General features: G+C 37.0%; 1 protein-coding gene across 1 annotated transcript in view; it reads right to left on the reverse strand.

The window, feature by feature from the left end:
* Window positions 1-17,990, reverse strand: part of LOC138189976 (uncharacterized) — a 113,166-nt gene extending 95,176 nt beyond the window's left edge. Inside the window, exon 1 of the mRNA XM_069132331.1 lies at window positions 14,223-17,990. The gene's annotated coding sequence lies outside the window, so the exon portion shown is untranslated. The remainder of the gene's footprint in view (window positions 1-14,222) is intronic.
* Between the last annotated feature and the right edge of the window lie 5,680 nt (window positions 17,991-23,670).

Here is a 23,670-nt window from a genome sequence, read left to right on the forward strand (position 1 = left end):
ATTGAACAAACCGCCCAGTCCTTCGTTATTACGTCATTTCAAAGGTGAGATCGTGTGTCAATTTTAACAACCTTCACTTTCAGTCGTGGACATTTCCACACTTTCACAGCGAAACATCATCCTCTCGAATTAATTTGCCGCGACCTTCTCCCCCCTTTTATTATTTTCGTAACATCGTACGTATCCGTTTATTAGATTAACGTAAATTATATATCACAATTTTAATAGGAAAGAAACAAATACATTTGAATCATTGGAAAAATAATTTAAAAAAATTGATCATATCTTCTCACTGTGATCTGAAAATTGAATATAAATGAATAAAATAAGAATTAAAAAATAAATTCTCAAGTCACGTGATATTACAGAGAGTTAAAATTATGGGAAATTATAAAAATGGCAGCACGTCAGCCCCATCAATTTTCAGGATGAATCACGATACATAGATTGCTACATACCAAGGTACTGAGAAACCGGTGTTTGCATAAAATGGCAGTAATTCCGCCTTGTCAAAACAGTATAACCCTTGAACATTAAACGAGGCGTGCCAAAACATCATATTGTACCGTGGCGTGGTGAATCGTATTTACGATGCTGCTTATCGTAACTGCCGCGTAAACGCTCGTAACGTTTCGATCATTTCGCTCGTGAAATCGCCGCTAATTGACCCTTGGCTTTCCCGCAATACGCGAAAAACGATTGACCCTCTGAACGTTAGGCTGATTTAGTGCGTTTCGTGATACCGACAAGAATTTCCGTGGAAATAAACTTTCGCGCGACACGATACGCAAGTTTGAACGAAAAATATGAAACACACGTTATTGTACAAATGGCAGCACGCGATGTTAATTATTCGGAAAGAGTGACGTTTATGCTGATATTATGGTAATTAATTAATAATGTAACGCGGTATGTAATTTGTAACCTATCAGGTATGTAGAATAGGGGAAAAATAAAAACGAAGTAAAGATAAATCTTTAACCAGATATGGCTTCTTTAAAATATTTTACATAAACCTGATCAATAGATATTTTTAACAAATAACTGGTTTCGTCGCTTCAGTCAATCGTCGATTTTAGAATTCATAGCTTTTTGTAATGAAACTGGTTCTTTTTCGATATAATTGATAACAGACGTTTCATATGCGTCAACCTAATGTATTATAGAAATAATGCTATGAAATTTAAATGATTTTGAATATCAATAATATTTATTCGTTCGAATAATGAAGAATAATCGGAAGCGTTTATAGATAGCAAGATGAATATTCAAAGATTAAATATTCATAAAAAGAGAGGTAGAATAATTTTTAAATATATTTTACGAGAATTTTATTTCTCTGCAGTGGAGATTCAAGTGCGTCGAGTTTTCTAAGATGATTCTCTTCCGTATCTCTACTGCGATCTTCCAACAGCGATCTTCCAACAGCGATCACTTCGCAACCTATCCTCCGCGGGGTGTTATTTAATGTTCGAAAAATCATCTACATAGCTGACGATAACTAGTTGCCGCAAAAGACTTGCACGTAACTTGTACCTACTATCAGTCAAGCTGCTTAATGGCATCCCCGTGTAAGGTTGAGACTCGTAAACTTACCGCGAACGTCTTTATAATAATCGCTCTACGGTTTCCATGCGCGTGTACTGTTAATGTTGCGGTTGCCCCACGATTATTCGACATTTAATTCGCGCGTTTCACGATGGTAATTCACGACTAACCAATCAGATTATCAGAATCACCGATGGAAATTCCGATATTATTTCAAGATTTTTCTTCATAATATTCTAAATTCATCATATTCTAAATTTTACGTAATTTTATTAAACTTGACACATTAACTGAACATAGTTATGCATGAAATAGTAATTCGATTAAGTGACAACGAATGCCCCTTTCGTAATCTCTTTTGTCTTTTCATCGTCATTCCTCCTCTTATCTCTTCAGATATTAATCGAATAGTAAAAATACCTTTTCAAATGTTTATCAGTCAGGAAAAATGTCTTTTGAAATATTTTTACGTTCCTTTCAATTATCTTAATCAAATAAAATAAAGATAAAAGTAACGCGAGCAATCTAAAAATATTTCTCAAATAAAAATTAATTTCTTTAAATTTAATTTTCAATCTCCCGATAAAATACTTTCTTATTATATGTTTATGATGGTTAGTCATACTGGCTTTACTAAACATGTATATGTTTACAATGTATATTTGTGACTTATATCTTATAACTTCTATATCGTAGATACATTTTCAGATTGGTTCCAAATTTTATCAATATGATAATGACAGTCGTATCTCCCTATAGTACTAAAAAAATTTCAAAGTGATTTATATAACATGGCCAATATAAGAATCGAAGATGATATTCAAATATTTTCGTGATCCATTGTATGTATACTACACTGTATACACGTGACTTAAACGTATCGTGGCAATCACAAAGGATTTCTTTCCCTCGAATTTTCTCCAAGCAAGTTGAAATCTCAAGCGGTTGGTCTTCGAATTTAAATGAATTCTCGGTATCGATGGCGCGGTAACAAATTCATTACGCGAACCTGACGACGTTTCCACGCCGAGAACTAAAATACGACGAAGGTTAAAGTCGCGTAAATTCGCATAAAGAGGCACGTGTCAACGCACCGTCGATCGTCGCTTACTCCGAAACGTTCTTCTTTATGGTTCATTCTCAAATTACATTCTGCGGTTTCATGAATCGATTTCCGCGATGTCGCAGCGTCAACTGAAATTTACATTCAGTTAAAAACACCTTTCGTAATTCTACAGTCAACGATCGTAATACATGAATATCAATCGTAAGATACGATAATTAATTCGAAAATAATTCAAATACGAAATATTCGTGATATTATAATTAATTACGCTTAGACTGCCGGGTTTTTATTCATCTATAGGAAATTTAAAGGTGTGAAAATGCGCAGAATAGGCAAACATATTTAAAATAGAGAGCTACCATTTTTTTTCTTTTTTTTTTTTTTTTAGTTCAGTTCATAAAAATATTAATTTGCAAAAATACCTATTTGAAGCTTAATGATGGTATGTAAAGAACGAATTTCCTTTCCAACCTATGAATAAATGAACAGTACGACGAATGCTTCGTTTTAGTGGGTTAAGTGCACTGAATTATAATTACGGTTTTTAACATGAACAGATTTACACTTAATAGTTAATTAAACCTAATAGCGAAGAATCTTTGGATCTATACGTATCTCCTATTCGATTTTAGAAACGTATAAAAACTCATTATACTCGAGACGAGACTTTATAAATCATTCAAGTGGGTCACAGATCGGCATCGATAAGATTATCGGGCTACCTCGACCAAGTATTTGTACACGTTTCCCAAGCAGTGATATCGAAAGACGATTATACAACGTCGTCCATTACGAATGTTGTTTGTTTACTTATATTTTATTATACACGAGGTTAAAGGTGGGATAAAATGTTCCACGTATCGAAAGGATATTAAAAATTATATTCTAAGAACTCGGTTTTTAAACGATACCTAATTATGTATTACGCTCGAATCGCGGATTAAAATAGATGTGATTTTTTAAATCACGCGCATTTATGGCGAAAATAGGAGGCAATTTCGTTATTAGACATATTGCATAAGAGAAATAGCACTGTTTTTAGAGAGAAAATTATCTACGTTAATCGGCAAACCACCTGAAGGCAAGCTGATTGCAGATATTGAAATCGACACCGTGAACCCAGTCAACGTGCCGAGAACCGATTAATTATCAACGTTCAATTAAATTCATCATTGTGCCCAATCGCGCATAAAGCTCCACTTAGCCGCGATCCAGTCGATAAAAATAATACCAGCTCTAATACGCATACTTCGCACGTTTCGAAACAAATTACGACCTTAACGCCCGCAACGATGACTGATTTTACACCGTGCGTTTTCCTTACGGAACGAACTATGCGCTTTCATAATCCACGGATAAAATGATAGCATTTGTCTTCGTACTTTTTTTTATAGGCTGTATCATTAATTCGCAACGATCGTTGCACAAGCCGAGCAAGCGACAAAAATTGAGTTTCTTGTTGTGATTCTTTCGAATGTTAAGTGGAAGACATTAATAGCAAAGCGTGATATTCATAGCAATAGGTATTAAAATAATACTCCGTTTAGAATGTTTAATCGGATCGTGTTAATATATCTTTGCATGAAACGTTATTGAAATAATTCTAGGAAACTCTGGCAATTTAAATGCAGATTTTATAACTTAACACTTCAAAATCTCAAAAATACAAAATAACAAAAATTCGACATTCTAAGTTCGAGAGTTTCAAACGATAAAATCAAACATTTCAAATTGCTTAAATAAGCATTAATTAAATTTATTAAATATTGAACTTAAAATAATGTTGAATATTCATAATACAAAATGTATAAGATTATTAACATGATCGTACGATTCGAAAATGACAGAGACTCAACATCCAAAAGAAACATTTGAAAACCGTTCCAGAATCTCGACCCATATGATTTCGAGTATTTTGACACAGATTCCACGAACGAGGTGTCGCGCTTCGAATTCCCGGACGATTTTTACAGAAGAACATACCGAATCGTAAAGAGAAAGTGTCCACAAACGGAATTATAATGCCTAAAGTGTATGTCATTCGCGTCTCCATCTCGAGTACTTGGTACTTAAATCTGAGTACCACCGCCATGTCATCGAGTGCTTCTTTGCCGTCACTCACAGTTCGTGGTATTTTCATTTGTCTTTTTATAGTCACTACAAATTCAGTTTAAAAGGTTATACACTGTAGACATATACGAACATGTATTTATAAGATATCTGAATACTTTATCTTAGTATTGAACTGTTGATATGAAAGCAATTTTTGTATCTAATATATATATTTGCGAACATAAATTTATTCTGCGTATGTAAAAATAACTACGATGGAGAATTAGTTTTTGCCAATTTTAATTATGAATTACGAGTTCGTGGCATTTTTACAATAAATGTCTGATTGAAATAGTTTCTCTTCCGTACAAAAGCACGTGGCTTGTGTGGTTTGTCAAGCAACGAGCCAAGAAACTTTCTTTTAGCTATTTTTCCTATATCGTTTTCAGTCTTTTTGCGAGATATATTTCTCCAGAGAAAACGTATCGACTCTGACACTTTCCAAATACAGATTTATTAACAAGCATAATAAAAATATACATACCGCTCTATGATTCATACAACAAACAAATTAATCTTCTTGACCGATAATTACACCTAAATCGCAAAATCCGAAAATTCCAATATAAACATATATTATTCTCTAGAAAAGGGATCTAAAAAATCCACATTTCGCGTTAAACAACAAATAAAGCCATAATCTATCCAAATACGACTTTATGGATGGCAATAAATAGATTTGGCGAACTAAGAATTTCGGCCAAAATTCTCACTTGCTATGACAGATAGCTTTCCTTAACGCGCAGTTGTCGGTGAATAAAAGGGAAACCGACTCGTGCGTGTATCGCGAATATACGCCAAATGTACAGTGTGACCTTTCGTCAAAAGGTTTTATTCTGCGGCCGCGAAGCTCACGGTTGTCAGCTTAAAACGTTAAGGCCGATAAGCAGGCGCGACCAAACGAGGGAGAATTTCGCGATGCGCACCAACTTCTAGAGACAAACTGTCACGCCGTGCCAGTTCCGCGCATCACTGGCGCATAACTAATTAATCCTGACAGTTACAAAAGCTATTTCAGTCGATCGGCAAAGTGATCGCCTTACCGACGCCTGCAATTATCGCGGCATCGTAAAGACGATTTACCGGCTCGAATCTCTGGAAAAGTCCGTGGCGAGATCGGGGGACAGCTAGCCAAGCAGCCGGTCGAGCCACCTTACCGGGTTAATTTATCTCGTTAATTGCCATCGTAATCGACCAATCGCAGTGTATCGTCGCGTCGAATACGCTCCGTCATTGGTTCGTCGTGGACACGGTTATAACGGTAGACGAAATGGTACCGTAACATCGATCCACCGACACGAAATCGGTCGATAGTATGGCGGATCCCAGAGATATTAATCGCTCCTGGTCACCGTTCCTTTTTATCCCACCTTTCAGTTTGTTTCATATTTTGTCTTTTATTCTATCGCCACGGAAATGGTCCAAGACTTGTCGACCAAACCATACGTGTTACACACGCGTTTACCTTTAAAGCGATTACCAGTCCTGGGACACGCGAGTTTCGTTCCTTAATTAACTGTCGCTCTCATCGTCAGGGATAAGCGGCTTGATTTCGTCGTTTTACGAGCTGATAATTTGATCCGTTTTACGAACAACGACTATTAACGTGTAAACATCGGTCAGCATAGGATCTACGAGAATTTATACGAGTCTTTCGTCTGCCATTTTATTGCTCCGTTTTATGTATTACCGGTAAGTCTTTGGAAGGGAGATTTTAACTTTCTGCGAACTTGTTAATCGCGATGAAAAGGTCATTACCTTTGAATTACGCAACGCTTATTTGTTATCTATATCTAGATGTTAAAGATACTTTAAAAACTGCGTGCCCCTTCGACCGATAATTTCTCAGCGGAAAAAAGAAATTGGAAAACGTGGACACTCGAGGCAGCTGATAAAATTCCATCGTGTTTGATGGCGAAATGATAAAAGATTTTCCAGAATCACGTCCAATAGGTGATCGATAGAGGTATATTGTTGCAGAAAAGGATTGAAAGATATCTCGAATTGATCGATAGGGCGCCTTGGTCAACAAATTCTCCGATAAAGTTAGGGTTATGGATGTAAACAACATGCGATGGACTCGATCCGTGAAACGTACCAGTTTCATACCATAGATCGAAACTTTTACCTTACAGCAAAACAGCAAAACACCGAGGAACACTATCGGCCAACTCTTTATCGAACATTCCGCAGATAAGGAGACGACCTCCTCTATTGGTTCTTTGCACCGTATGGCGCCTATGTAGATTTTAACGAACGTTTTACAGTAACACAGGTGTGCGTCGGACATCTCTATTTAAACAGAGCTCTCTTAGAAGCTCCCTTATCTCACGTGAAAATTTCGATAAAGACCTAATGTTCCCGTGGCGTATACCAGTATACCATCACGAAATGGAGCAAAACGCACGAATACGTGTCTCGTGAAAGGAATATAATGTATCATAGTTATGGTATCGATCGTGCCAGCGCATCTATTGTTTTCTTTTTTCTAAAATACTACCTCTTTTGCGTCGTTTTCTGATAACAACGCGTTATCATCGAAGTGAATTTTACATCGTTTCTGCCTTTTCTCATTAAAAGTTTTTTCTAAGCTCCGTTATCGAGAGATAATGAAACTTGTATGTTGCATAGAATCGATGTGTTTGTTTATCGAACGACTTGAAACATCGAGTGACACTTGGAGAAATAAACAACTTTCTCTGGGAAATATTTTATAAACACGAATGTCTAGTGTTAGAAATGTTATAAAAGAAAAATCAATCGAAGGGCTTGAAACAAAGACGGCCCTTGTTCGTGTTTGTCTTTCTCCAAAAAAACAAAAGAGCAATTCTGATCGAAAATCATGACTACGTATAAGCACTACATAAAGAGGTTCCGCGCCCACTTTTCAGTACACACCTTCACCACACCTTTTTGCTTAAAACAACCGACAAAACCACCGAATCCCACGCTGTAAGCCCCGATAAGCGCCATTAATCGCTCGCAATGAATGTCAGGTAATAGGCGTCATGCCGCGTGTCGCGAAACGGAGGACCAGGGGCAGCTAAACTAACTGACTGTAAATCAGATTTTTGCAAACGAACCGAGACAAACGAAACGAAAGTCGGGTAATAAGCTGCTTACGTTTATGAGCGAGATATCTCGTCTATAAAATCAGATAAAAATCAAAATTTTTTAGAAAAAGACAGACACTAAAACGTTAAGACGCTAAAACTCTGTAGTAACTTATCGATTTAGTTGAAACTTCAAATAAATTTATTTTAAGATATTCCTAATTTGACTTTCACCTTGAAGAGTAAATTTGACTAGAAAACTTATTAAAACACGATTGAGGAATTTTTTTAAAAAATTGATCTGTATATCTTGAATTATTACGAAATTCTTATTCGCTCTATAAATCAAAGGGAAACGAAATTATTCAAGAAAAATTATACAGAAATTATTCAACTACGCTACATGTGATTATCAATAATTATATAAATTCTTCTCGCTACCAAAAATATTTCGTTCGTGTAATAGGAGCCAACATACATACAAGTGGATTCAACTGGTTTAAGTTCATTTAATTGAGCGTTAACTAAAATCCCGTTCAAATAAATACAGTTCTATTATATTAAAAATCAACTGAAAATAAACCCCTTTGCGCGAAACAGTTGGATCGTTGATCGTAAAAGTGAGTATAAGTAGGCGTCCGAAAATAGTCGTTATTTGGACGACGACAGTCGGTGGGTACTGATACCTCGTGGGATATCCGTTGCACCCTTGGAGAAAGGATGGCCTCTAGATAGAGGTTCTGCTACGTTTCAAATGTCCCGGGCTCCTCGGGCGCATTCCTGTATAAACACGAACGGAAATACACCGAGAGATCCACCGAGTGTGGCTTCGCCTTCATTCAGAGAGCGCGTGGTTAGCTTCATTCACAGCTACCCCCACCCCTCGACACGCTCTCACTCCTCTAACTACTACTATGTGTAGTTGCCAGACGCGCGTCGTGCCTAAACAACCGGCGCGCTTAGATCATTCGAAATTAGATGGACAGTCTGTAGGGTGCCGTCGCTGGCCCGGATCTACACTAACGGAAGTGACTGGCGAAAACGGTAAACGCTGATTTCCCTGTGCCGAGCCAATTTCGATCGGGTCGTGGTCCCCACGTTCGTTCAACTTTGCCAAACCGTGCGTGACTAACGCGTCCCTTTTTTATTCGAATCATTTCCCCGTGACGTTTCGATTAACCATTTTCTTATTATTACGTGTTTCCTTGATGACGTTGTATCGACCGAGAGAATAAATCTCGTTGTAAATGAATGGAAAGTTTTGGTAGGTTTAATTTGACGATTTAAATGGCTATCGATGGGTGTGGAAGGGAGTTTGTTTATGGGAGTGGAGTTACATATCCGGTGGAGGGCAACGATATATAATGTGTGGATTTGTTCCTTGAATTTTTGTCTATAGATATATGTACATGATTTATTGAGTGAAATAAAGTATATGTAAACTATGAAATTAAAGAATACCGACCTTACGAAATATCGTTATTTCATATTATTTGTTATGGAATACCTTTTTACGAATTAACATTGTGTTCGTTATTTTACCTCGCAAGGTAAACTTCTTCTCGCGGATAATTAAATTTACTCTTTGAGATGGAATCCTAAGGCGTTAATCCTAAAGCGTATGTGTACTATGCGAGCGTCTGGTCCCGTGCAGATGAGCGCCACTTCAAACGGCCACGAAAGTAAACCATACCGAGCCTTGGAAGTTTTAGAACTACTAGTCGGTTTCCTACGGTCAACTCGTAGCTTTGAACTTTTAAAAATAAAAGGAATCCGAGAGAACGAGATAGTTCCGCGACGGGAACTAGTTACTAAGAATAAGTGGATAACTAACCGTTGAATGAACGATCGTTAGGTAAACATGGCTCACGACATTTAGTGTCCCGCGAACGGCGGCCAATGATGCGCGTGCTAATCGTCAAGCCTAATTCGATTTCCTATTTAAATAGCAAATTTGAAGAGGCGCACCGCGCAAAGGAGAAATAATCGTTTATATAAATATGCATTAAAACGGTGAAGCACTTTACGTAATATTTACATTGTCATGTTCAAGGTTCGAGATCGTCGAATATAACCACGATATTTCTCTATAGTGTGATTATAGGTGTTGTATAATTTCAATCACGAGCGCATGATTCTTGAAATGATTTAGAATCTTTCGAATCTTCCACGAGCAAGTATAATATTTGCAATAGATGTTTATAGACAATTTTATCAACATCTTCTTAATGTACGAGATAAGTAATGTTTATAAAAAGATGCAAATTTTATGTAAACGTGTCGACTTCTCTGAAGCTTCGTATTCATGAATTTCAAACTTTTCCTCGCATACTTCTTCACTAATTTATATAGAAAAATTTATTTCATCGTCTAATCGGCACTGATCGATCGAAGAAAAGCAATAAAGTTGTACTTCTAGGATTAAATGTCTTCTTGAAGCTAGATTGTCAAAGGCATACCGTATGAAAGTACTATACACCATTTTCAGGGACAAGCTATTTTCTCACTTGAAATAACCTGGCCGTCAAAAAGGTTCGTTTTTTTTTAACGTACAAACCCATCGATTATCATGTATTCCACATTAGCATTACTCACCGAACCTCGACGTCTAGACGCACGCTTGTCGGATGTGCACTTCATTGAACCCCCGGGTACACTCGCGTACACGCTTGTCTTTCGTAAGCAGCGTAGCGCAAACACCGAACGAATAAAACAACTAAAACACGTCGATCGAGGTGGATTTGCTCGCGTCGGGTGCAATGAGTCCCGTTCAGGCTTCCTTTATGTGGAAAATTTCTAATAAAATTACAGCTTCGTGAATTAATAAGAAATGGCACCAGTTTCCCTTGAACATAACCGATTAATTATCAAGATCGTACGATTGATAATAGAAATTCTTGGGATATCGAAGAAAAGTTCAAGATTTCAAGATAAATAAGTTGATCATATGGAAAACCAGTATTTTGAAAGGTCTTACAAAAATTTAGTGTCTATGATTAGAAATTTCTTGGATAAGATATGGATAAGGAATGGTAGACATCTTGGAAAGAACATGGCGAGACGAACACTTATTTGGCAATTCATTAAGAACCACTATCGAAACTGAATTAACAAAACAGACGAAAAATGTTCTTTCGAAATTTATTCGACGATCAATCGGTAAAGTATCGAACTGACAACAGTTAAGTTGTTCAGTGTGTTAGATATTATATGTACGAATAACAACGAAGAAACTAATTAACGATAAATGAATAATCTATGCCGTATCGTTTAAATACTAAATACTTCTTCGAGTTTAAATTACTAATAAAACAATCGTAAAGATAATTAAAACTCGTCAAGAAATTAATATGGGATGGTGAGAAAAATGATCGAATAACCGAGAGGCATAAATACAGTACTTATTAAATCAAACAATTTCCTATCGATATATATAAACAAACATATTTCGGAAGATAAGTATATACTTCAAGTTAAATTTCTGTGGCAATAAACAAAAGAAAGATACCCAAATTTCCAGATTAATTTCCAAGATTAATTTGCGTTGATGGAATGTTTTTTGCTTCCTTTAACAAATACTACACGCCCCTAAATTACCCGACTCTTTTTTCACATCGCCCTCTATACCGCACCGAGTAACGACAAAAATAAACACCGTGAAAAAAAGGTACACGATCGCGAAGCTGCTCCTTCCAATCGCAAACAAATTCACGGAACACCCTATGTTATGTGTTAAGGGAACCAGCCGGTGTCGATCGAGGAGCAGCACGAGTGGGACAGGTTCTCGTAATAAATCGCGGTCGCGCGAAGAAGCTGCGCCATGCAATCAACCAACGATGCGTCTGCAATCTCAAGACCTGCACGTACGCGGTTTACGTGGTGCGCGTCTCGCCAGGACGAGGACCGCCGAAATTACAGCTATTATCACGATAAAGGTGAGAACCAGTCGCTGTTTGCTTAACCCGATAGAAAATCGGTGGAGAGGTCGTCCACGTTCCTCTCCTTCTCTCTCGTGTAAAACCGTGTTTGGCGTAAGAAGAGAAGGAAGATACAAGGCGGTCTGGTAAAAGGGAGAACAAAATCTGGCTGCTCACCCCAAAAATGGGCGGGGTTTAACGTTTAACCCACGAGTTAACGGGGCGTGCCTCGGTGAAACGGTAAGACAACGATTTACACTCTCGCGTTTCACGCACCTTCTATCTACCATTTACGAAACCCGCGCACCTTTCCTCGGTACGCACGTGAATTTATTGTTTCTTCTACCGATATTAACGGACCATCATTACACAGAAAACGCGCGCGAACGCGGTGTGCCCGCACGTGCACTGAACCCTGCTTCTTCCCTTCGATCGCTCGTTTCCCTCTGTGTGGTCGTATTAAACTTCGCTCGATGTGTTTATTCAGGCTGGATGAATATTATCGGCGATATCAATCGTACGTGTTCGAATATGTTTATGGTATTAGCGACTGCATAACGCGTGGCTGCGTTTTAAAGATTGGATAGTTTTGAGCCACTTTTCAGCCATTTTTGAACAGATTCAGTTCATAATGGTATCTTGGAATGCGAAAAATTGAAAAATTTAGTGGTATATTAAGACGTTAAACGGTGAAAAGTTACGTTCAACTTGAGAGCTGATATAGGAATTACTTCTGATTTTACTAAATCGAATTTAGGTTAACGTTAGTTAATAAAGTGTGTAGATATATGTCGTGGTAAATGTTGGGTTACATTGCGAACGGTTCTAATTGTGACGAATAAATAAGATGAAATGTAAAACGTAATAGAAGTCTAATAATTCTGGAATTCTAATGTAATAGCATTCTAATATCATTTTCAAATTGTTGTAGCGTATTGAAGACAAGGTTTTGCCATATATTCAGACAGGGGAATTTTAAGCTTGCCCGCGTATACTTAAATCAAACTGTATCGAGGTGCCCTATGCGTAACACGCGTACGCCACAATTTCGCAATACTAACGATTGAATAGCTTTAGATACGATTGAGGTACTTACAGAATGCTAACGTCATTCTTATCGTATATGTTAATTCATGGTAATATCCCTGCGCGGCGGCATCGTAAGTGGAGTAATGGTTAATCAATAAAGCATCGCGAGAATGTTTGTGTTTCGCGAAAGGATACTTATCTTACTCAATAATCGTAGAAAACACTTGCTTGATCTTGTCAGATTTTGTTGGAAATTTTATTTGAAGGGAAAATGAGAAACCATTTTCTTTTAACTAGATCATTGGATACTAATATCCCTTAACTAGTACTTCGAAATTAAGGTTTATTAGCAACGCTAAAAAAATAAAACTAAATAGAAAAATTCCGAAATTTCACAAATATATCAATAAACTTGTCCCACTTATAAAAAATATGCCAGATTCTTCTATAAAATTTTTGTCACTGTTTCTATTTAACTGTTAAACATATCTTATCAGAACCTACGTGTTAATAGCAAAAATTTTAATCTTTCGATTGATATCGAACTATATATTTGGATGTTTTATTAGCATCAACCGGGACTCTAAAAGCTACGTCATTGGAGTCGCGACAAAATAGTGGTTAAAAATATTATGTTCTAACTATGGTATGCCACAGTTTATTATCGATGTAATCGCATCCCTTAAAACTTCATTTGAGCTACGGAACGCATTAAAGTATGAAACAACACGGAACACAGATTTGCCGAAACTTGAAGAGCAGAGTCAACGAACGGACATCTACCATGCATTCGCGTCGTGTTCGGAATTTTTATTTCATATGTCTGTGCGTGCAAACGAATGGGTTTTCCACACTTTATAAGACACAAGTTGCAATTAGTCATGAAATATGGCTGCCTTACAATAACAAAGTTATAGGACGAAATATTTCGATATGGAGACATCGGTAATAATGAATCTTTTGTTTTGACGATCTACTATCTTTGATTGATATTATCTTCGTTAACTTGGATTGTTTATACTTCGATAAGCAAACAATTTTTAAATATATCTCTTGAGAAATTCGGCTATATAAAATATAAGCGAACGAGGAAATAAATTTGTATATAAATAATTAAATAATATACATCTCATTAAGCATTTCACAAGTAGTATGTTTAATCTAATGCTACATAATAAGTAAATAAAAATCTTCTAATTATTATAACTTAATAGTTAATTTTAATAAATCTGTTCCTAAATAGAATATATATATATATATATATATATATATATATATATATATATATATATATACGTATATAATTTTCTATGTATTCAGATGTTTCGTGCCATTTCTTAATAGGAATAAAGACCTAAAGCATTATATAATTACATACTGAAATGTAAATTTTAACCTATTTTTCTAATTCAATTCAAAGCATTAAATGTCAAATAGCATCGAAAGCCTCAAATATATTTTGTAATTTTGAAAAGCGTAATAACGATAGGTACTCACCAAACCGAATACTGCACGAAATTCTGCAGATACCATTCGTGGCAAATGTCGTCACTACAAGCTTGATGTTATCCTTAACACAGACGCGATGATGTTTTTTTCGATGAAAATCTTGGAAGTCGAAATTCTACTCTTCTTCTATGAATTCTTCACTGAACAATTTCACTGTCGTTCCACGATTTATTTACGTTTCATTTTATCTTCACTTAATTGTTATCGTAACATAAAAAATATCGAGAAGTGTATAAATAATATAATAATTAGACACTTGAACATTTTAGCGCTGATATGTTTGGACACAATCGCTTTCGTAATGCTTAAGAATATTCAGGGTCAATTGGCGAGGACGTTGACAATCTTCGAAATGCGAAGCAATTGCACTTTCGACACGTGCCTGTTCACTTTCGAGATCTAGGTAAACGAACGATGCCTCAGTAGAATACTATATAACGGTACGCGATGTTTCCTATCTTCACTGACAGCTGTGCAACAGTGTCACAAAAGTTCCCCAGACAGTCGGCAGAAAGATTACCTTACAATATTTAAAGATGTTTCAGTTCGTAACGTTTCAATCTCCTCGATTCCGAATAAACATCGCTACACACGTTTCCGTTGCACCATGTCAATTTTAAATACAAAGTTCCCCGACAGAGCGTCGCTGTAGTCTACGTTTGAAGTTCTCGCTAACTTCACGATCTTCTGTTCGTCTCGAAAACATTCGATCGCGCGTTTTCACTTTCTTTCAGCATCTCTATTGTCTTTTTGAAACTACCATCGTATGGTAATTACCTTATGAAACGTCGATAAATATTTGACCAATTGTTTCTACACGATATAAACATCGTTATCCATATGTAGAAAGATTAGTAATCCAAATCGGGAATTTCGTTGGCACTTTGGCGTGCGATCTTGCCAAATAACAACGATCACGAAACAGGCTTCCTCGAACAACGAAAACTGTTAGGAACACCGGTCACACGTGCGTGCACCTTGCTCGGCTGCCAGGACGATTCACGCGGCATAAAGACACAACACGTCACGTAGATGAGGAATGCATCTCGTGCCCCGCAGAGGCGTTAGCGTCGAAGCAGACTGAACGAATTTCACGAATAAACGACGCCCAAAGCGGTGTCTGAACAAATGGATGGGACGATCGTTTCTTTAACGTCAAAAGGGAAGAGAAAGGGCTCGGTGGGAAGAATGGAAGAGAGAAGAAGGAGAAACGCGTGGTGGAATAAGGCGTAGAAAGAATATGGAAAGCAAGAAAGGCGAAGGAATTGATGGATGTTGGATTATCCGTAAGAGTAAACGTGCAACCGTTGCTCGGTTCTCAATGGCCGTTGCTCCGTGGTGGCGCGAGACGCATAATTTGTGCGCATTACTGCCAAGATATATGACGTTCCAAGATGCTAACGACGAGGACTATACGTTACTTCCTTCCGATCCTTCCTATGCTCCTCGAAACCTGCCCCCCAGCGGTAATAGAATTCACCGGCAGAAGGTGGTGTGTTCGGATCTCTTGTAATTTTCTTTTCTCGAGATCGATCGCAATCTGATCTCTGGTCGGTAGGTTTCTTGTCCGCGTTATCTCGCCGCTGTTGAGCGTCGCTGATAATAACGATTATTTTATATGTCTAAGACGACGCGACGACTGGACGAGTCATTCGGACGGTGTGCGAGGGGATGAAGATTGCTCCAATGAGATTGCGTAGAATATTTGTCATCGATCGGCCGTTGTCATCGATCGATATTCGAATTTTCAGTTTATATTTTGATCCATCTTAAGAAGTTCCCTGAATCTTCTTGTAAAACCAGTTACGCTCTTTTTAATCCTTCTAATGAAGTGCTTGCTGGCTTTTAATAAATTGCAGAATTTACCAATTGGAATTTCCTGTTCTTCCACATAATTTTCTTCGACGTATATATTATATATATCGCGTGTACAAATTTAGACAATTTCGATGTCACGACGTCACGCACACACGTTCGTAGCGAGATAGGATAATTCCGCTGTTACGCAACGGGTATAGATTCCCTGCAAAAGTGGCTCTAAATAATTATGTATCTCGATATCGACGCTGCACCATGCATTGGAAGAAGTTAATACTGGCGCCACTTGCTGAGATCTTTTAACTTTCTTTTACGAGAAATCACCACTAGTCTCGTTCAATGCATAATTGCAGTCGTTGCCTGTCTACGTAACCATTCCAAGAGTTTTTTCCATTCCGTGTTTCTCGCGACGAAATATACCACATTAATACGAAATGCATACGAAACGAATATTAATTTTGATTCAAACATGGATAAGATTATTCGAGCTGACACGTGTCTTCAATAACGAAAAGAATCGTGAAGAAATATAATACTCGCGGATAATTCAATTTCTCATCAAGCATGAAAATAACTGAGGAATTACGTTTATCGAATCGATACAGATCGCGGTACACATACTTCGATAACGGGTTATCTCGTGTGATGTCGTTAGGCGATTCGTGTGATTTAACTCGAAGCGAACACTTTAACCTTGTTCAACGTCAAAGTTCTTCAATCGGAAATCTTCGAATATCGTTTATCTTCGACGAATACCTCTGTCACAAGATTCACTTGATCACTTTGAAACTCAACATTTCGCGTAACGTTTGTACTTTTATCGTCCACCTTCGTGTAATCCGATTTAACGATTACGAATTTCAACGAAATTACCGATTAAATTCGAACAATTACAATACGCGTTCTACGAATTTCTCAGAAAGTTTCTTCGATGTAAACGATTATCGAAAGAAAAACTCCATAAACTTGCGACACTGAACATTTTCTCAATGTTTTCACACGACGCGAACGTCCCACGTTCGGAGAAAAGGCGGCAAAGTGGGCAGCTCGTATCGATCACGATTCGATTTTCGAGAAAATTCGGTTCGTTCGATTTCTCGATCTATGGTTTGACTGGTCCGAACACGAGACGACAGAAACGCGGAGGATCGTCGAAAACGAATGAAGTGGCGCGATGGTATCGTCCCCGGTAAGCCGAGACCGGCGCTCGCGTGGAAATCAAGAGTAACACTGACTCGATCGTCGAGTTGTGGAGCGATAGGTGGACCGTACGTGCGAGTTGGTCCTCCCGCATGCGAAGCGTAGCAAGTTCGGGGTGCGTGTGCGATAGTTGCAACGCGTACGCCGCTCGATATAAAATCGATAGGATAAACAATGGTGAGAGCGTCAACGGTGTTCTCGACAAATACGATATCTATAGCCTTCCTTTTAACCAAGTGACCGACCTCGTGATTAAGAGTACTTCGTGTTCGTTTAACAACACCGGCCAAGAATTTCAAGTTTCTCCTGATTTCACCAACGTCGTCGCATTTGCGCTTACACTTTCTGGATGAAACGACGATAGTATCAAAAGAATTCTCGGTACTCCAGTCAGGAATGATGGTAAGTTTATTTTTTATACGCCACTTTCGCGGGAATCTGTTGCTACCAAGTAAGGTTATGTTTGTTCCGTTGAACAATTTCTTCGAGCAAGCATTAACGAGTAACTGCAACGACGTAGAGTTCGCGACGTTAGTTGTGTCTCTTCCTATCTTCTCGCGTATGTAAAATGCGATCAGCTTCCTGATAGAAAGATCTCCTGATTGTCGATTAACGATCGAAACACTGGAAGCGGTATCTCGTCCTCCGGTGTTGTTTCGGCGACGTGGTTCAATGAGCGTGGCTCTCAAAGTGTCTTCGGTCACGTTACCGGCGGTGTAATTTCGCGCAGGGTCGATGAGAAATTTTGGCGTGGTGCTGGGAAGGTTGGAACGACGCATGGCCATACGGAACACCGTGAGGGCCGATGATCGCCGCAGACTGCTCTGACCGAGAGCAGCGAGGCTTCTCCGCAACGGCAAAACCGTGTATGCTGGTGCTGCTGTTGGCTGCTTCTCCACCACGGTACGAGTACCGTGCTGTCGTGGCTCCTCACCACCACGTAGAACCCTAAATCCTGCGTAACGCACGCCCCCACTCTCCCTCGGACGTTTCCCCACCAATACGCTTCTGTCTAACATCCCCGTTGCCGAAGATCAACCGTCACGCAACCAATTCCCGTATTTTAGAAAAGTTGTGTATGCACACCGTTTCACTCGTGAACCGCGTTGCCTTTTAACGTTGCTATATAAATCCGAGGGCTATTTTAAAACCATATAGTAACCTTGAGTTTAAAAATAACGATATATTTCACCGTCTGTTTGTTTAAAAATTATCAGATCAGCGATGTTCAACAACTTTTGCACAGCATTAATATTAAATGTTCGTATATTCTGCACAGTCCACGTAATACTAATATATTTTTGTAACTAATAGTCTTTAGCTAATTAACAGCACTTTATCGATTTAATTATAGCATTAATTTACCACTTATTTTTTTTTGAGTTCGAGGATGAACGTATTCGTCGAATCAACGTGACTTCTCGACCGCAGCATCGGTTGAACGTAATCGATATTTTATCGGAAACACTTCGTCGATCGAACGTGACATGTCTTTTGCACGGAACCAGAGTTCGACGGGTTCTGTTCGAGATGCACCTGGAATGATGCATAACGCAGGGTCCATGCATAAAACATCCCCACTTCTCGGTTTCAAGACGACGTCAGACCAATCTCCGTCCACGCGAACAGGCTTAAACTACTTATTTCTTCGCAAGCCGCTTACCTCAATCTTGGAACCGATCGCGGGGTTCGATGCACCAGGCGTGGAGATACTGGTCGCTCTACACAGGGCGCCGCACTAAAAATAGCAGGAAAAAATTTTTAACGCGGAGTCACGCGAATTACTGGATTCCTTTTAATTGCGCCAATATTAACCCCCTCGTTTTTCTGAATACACATTATTTTCGTCTCACGAAATCGTTTAAAGCTTACACTCTTGCTTCAAGGATTTTTCTTTAACCGGTTATATAGGATTATGTTTAAATGTTGCTTGGTTTGCAGGAAGCATGGTAATTTAGCATTTCTTGTGTATTTAATGAGATTGGAAAATTCTATATTCATTTTAATCCATTAACTATAATCTCTTTGTTATAATCGTAATAACGTAACGTAAAGTAAAGTATAATCTATAATACTTTGTTATAATCGTAAGAAATAGGATAAATTTATCAAAGTGAACGAAGTCCTTTATGATTAATCACTTGTCAATTTAATAAGAATAGTCGTTTCAAAACTCGTAAATATGTGTGCGTTTAAATAGGAAGGTATCTTATAAATGTGAATATATATTTAGTTAATATAAGGTAAATTAAAAATGACTGATAATGTTGTTCGTTTCGATATATTTAGAAATGTATGTCCAATTAATTAAGAATACCTAAAACTTAGTTATTTTTCTAAATATAAAAGATTAGAGCGCAATATAGTAAATTATTTATTTCTTAACTTGAATAGTGTTTATATCTATTTTCATTGCAGCTTTAATAGAGCAACAAATAATTGCGCCTAAATTACATGTATTATACACATATGTGTTCCGTTTTGTTTAATTTTTCAATTAAGATACCAGAAACGTTACGTAAATTTGGAAGCAATAAACTTAATCAACTTTGTATATTGTACAAAACCAAAAGTAAATTTAGATTAGGAGAAACAAATTTTATTACAAGATATGATTATCGTAGAATACTACTACTTATTGTTGTGTCATAATCTACAAGTGCGTTTTTCGCACCAAATAGTGCAACATTATATTCATGTAGAAATTGGTATGATGCACTATACTAAATAAAAGTCATCAATACGTTTGACGAGTTATGTACGTTTTGAAGACAACTAGTCTTTAAACAATTAGGATTTAAGAACGATGGGTGTCAATGTAAGGACTGAACAGCAAAGCGTAACAAAATGAACCATAAAATACGAGGAACCTTCGAGAATTTACCCTTCATGTACTGTGCAATTCATCTTGTCAAGCATTATGGTCTCCTTATCTCATCTTTCGAACTCGTTTATGATCCGTTTCGGTATCTCAGTTCCCGCCACTGCAACCACTTCAATTATCCTTGCTCTCGTTCCAAGAATGGATGCATCCACCCTAGAATTTACGCCACCTGCAAATTTCACTCTTTCGCAACTTCACGAAGGAAAACACGGCCTTAGAATCTGGTAGACTGGTAAGACTTATCTCGAGAAAGATTTAAGAACGATATAAAGCGAGAAACGAGACACATTCAGCTGGTGCTTACAACAGGATTAAACTTCGATTAGAGTAGTTCCTTCCATCCGCACTGTCTTTTCAGATAAAGCTCTTAGGAAGCCCGTGCTGGCTGGATTTATAGCACGAGATTATGATTTTTGTCAAATTTAACAACTGTCCGTAGTCACTAGATCATTCTTCTTACGCAACTACTTACATTGATACAGAGATTTTTCTTGGTAGAGCATTACTAATGCGAAAATTTATGATTTGGGTACTTCACAGGTTTGCAATTCGTATCTCAACTCGTTAGTTACCTAATTTTTTAATATACCAAGATCTTATGCATACATTGAATAATAGAAAAGCATAAGCACAATTTATGTATGAGCTTATTCATTCGAACTTAAATCATAGAGCAGCAAATTCCTTTTATTAGAAAAAGTACTTGTCAAGTTCCGTATCAGCGCTATCAAACCTTACAAAAAGTAAAGATTTTTATGATTTTGATCAGTATCTCAATGGCAGACTCCGAACTGAAAAGTGGTTCTTTGATATACCCCAAAACTACCTATATCAAAGAGAGTTCAGCAATGAGATCCAGTACTACGACTTTAAAGTCTGAATCGAATCTGATGTTAAAGCTGTGCCTCAGAGTTATCTAGGTCCGAAGACCGGGACCTGGATAGAAATCTAGAGAAGATTATATAGAAGTTTAGAACAAGTCTTCCAAGTTTTAGGATCAGTTCAGAGTAAAAAACCTAGGATCTGAAGTCCTTTTTAAACGATAAGTAATACTTGAAGTAATTATCCCATAATTATCTAGATCTGGGCTTGAAAACTGTGATTTGATTGTCCATTTTGAACAACCTAAGATCGGTAGATCTAGCTTCTAGATGTATGAACCTTTGTTAAAAGTCTCGAGTTTAGGCTTTATTTATTTCAGTTATTTAGATCATCGATTCTGGATTTCCAGGTCTAAATATCTAGATACCTGACCTTGATCTAGTTTTATAGATTTCCCATTTCAGATCTATTTGCAATTCATAAGGAAGGAGAAATCTTCGCGTATACATGATGCCATTATTCTAGTCTCGTTAAATTCGTTTTATTCTTGCAGCTACTTAACTCACATACTTTATGGTATATTCGTATGTTGCATATTAAGCTGATTTACATTTAATAACCGAATTTTTCGATGAAATAAATGTTTTTTGTAAGTTGTTTGTAAAGAAATAAAGAGTATACTGAGAAAATATAATTTCACAAAATGCTGTCACAACTAACGATTGAACGAGCTTATATAATCTTTTTTGGTTCCTTTTATATCAGTAATCAGAATCGAAATGAGGATTCTATAGGTTAATTTGCTGATTAGGATTAGATCCTTTATATTTTATGATGATGGTTAATGAGAAGACCTTCTGAATCTCATTTGGTATCAGCTGGCTTGACTGAGGTTTTCTCAGTTTTTTAGAACTTTGCTATGGTGTAAAGATCTGATTTGATGTGGTAACGGTTGCTTCTTTCTTGTATTGTATCTGTGATGAATGGGAAACTTATATAATTTGAGTATGACAAAAATGGATAGATGTTTCTCGAGTTTATTGAAAAATCGATTATAAATTCTATACACGATCGTTGGCACGCTTCGCAATTCAATCGCTGTAAGTCGATAATAATTCGATGGTTCTACACTCAACCGCGATATCAAACTTATATCTCGATCGTGCAGTCACTGTTAAGTATACCGAAGATTCAACAGTACGTCCTTTTATAATATATTTCCTGCGATATATAATTATACCTGTGGTTATTTAGTATAATAATTCATGTCGATATTCCTTTAACGTACGAGCCGCTCGTCCTTTCTGCTTGGAGATTGATCTATGGAAATGCTGAAGAAGTTTGGTATATTAAGATATTGTATCTTTAGGCCTTCGAGACTTTTTTTAAAGGTATTATTTATAGCAACTATCTGATTAGATTTATAGTCGTATCGAATATAATTGTCTATTGATAACACAGTTTCCTGTTGCAAATAATCAGAACTTTGCTTGAGAATGTTAGATAAAACAAATAATCTTAATTCATAAATGAAGATACTACGAACCTAATCCTTTCATATTTCTCAATTTAAAAAATTCCTATCTATTTGTTGAATAATCGAGTTAACAAAATATATATGAACTAAAAGATTTGAAATCTGTAAGTATTATTTAATCTCGCTGTAATCCTCGAATTTTTATATTTTTACCTTTCTTTTATGTTAGCAAACAAAAGAGATTTTTAATATTTTACAAAAATATTTAATTTTAAGTTAAAACAAAGAATCATACTTATCAACAATGATTTTCTCATATTTTGTTCAAGCTCGAGATATTTTTTAACGTTGGAAAAATACATTTGCATAAGCAATCATGCAAAAGAACATGGTAAAGTTAATTCTCTAGTAACTGCGATCGTTTAAATTTTAAATGAGATTCTAAGTTTTAGATACACATGTATACTAAATCGCCTATAATAAGAGACTACTGTATTGCAGATCACTTAACATACTTAAACGCGTGTCTTCAATGTCTGTTCATCCTAAAGGCAAAAAGTAATTCAAGTTATACTTTAGTAACTACATACACGTTTTTAACGTACCACGAAATGATCTATCATGCGACTTTATTAATTACTACCGATCGCATCTAAGAAACATAGGTACGCGATCGTGGTGTAGATTAACGTGTCCGAATCGTTGGAAAACACGATGTGCATTACGCCTGCTTTTTCCCTCGTAGCCGCAAATTAAAATCGGAGATGATTGTCTCGAATAGAAGGTTTCATTTACATCGCGAATATCGATCGCTCGCAGCCAGAAAGAAATGTATGCAAATATCATAATCGTACTATGCGATTTCATCGGCAGATAAAAAACCGGTGCGGCACGGCGCCTCGATAGCTCAGGTAGAAGGATTTCTATTTCAAGTCTAATATAGACGTACTTTGAGGAATATTTTAACTTTGATTTTTTAATCTAGCAAATTTTAGACGTAGATTAATTTTCATTTGCATATTTACACATTCTAAGTACTTGATCGTTAAACGATGGTATCATTCACGTAAGAATAAATAATTATTTGGATTAAATGAGAAACGTAAAATGAGAAAGCAGTATATGCATTGCGAGTTCCTCTTTCTTTATCCGAAGTTACTATCACCGTCAATGTACTTTCTTTTTCCTAAGCCTACTTTTGCCAACATTTTATTACCAAATTTCTTGCACATTTC

The sequence above is a fragment of the Bombus flavifrons genome, chromosome 2 (genome assembly GCF_040668555.2).
Source record: "Bombus flavifrons isolate JBK064 chromosome 2, iyBomFlav1_principal, whole genome shotgun sequence".
In the NCBI taxonomy this organism is placed as follows: Eukaryota; Metazoa; Arthropoda; class Insecta; order Hymenoptera; family Apidae; genus Bombus; species Bombus flavifrons.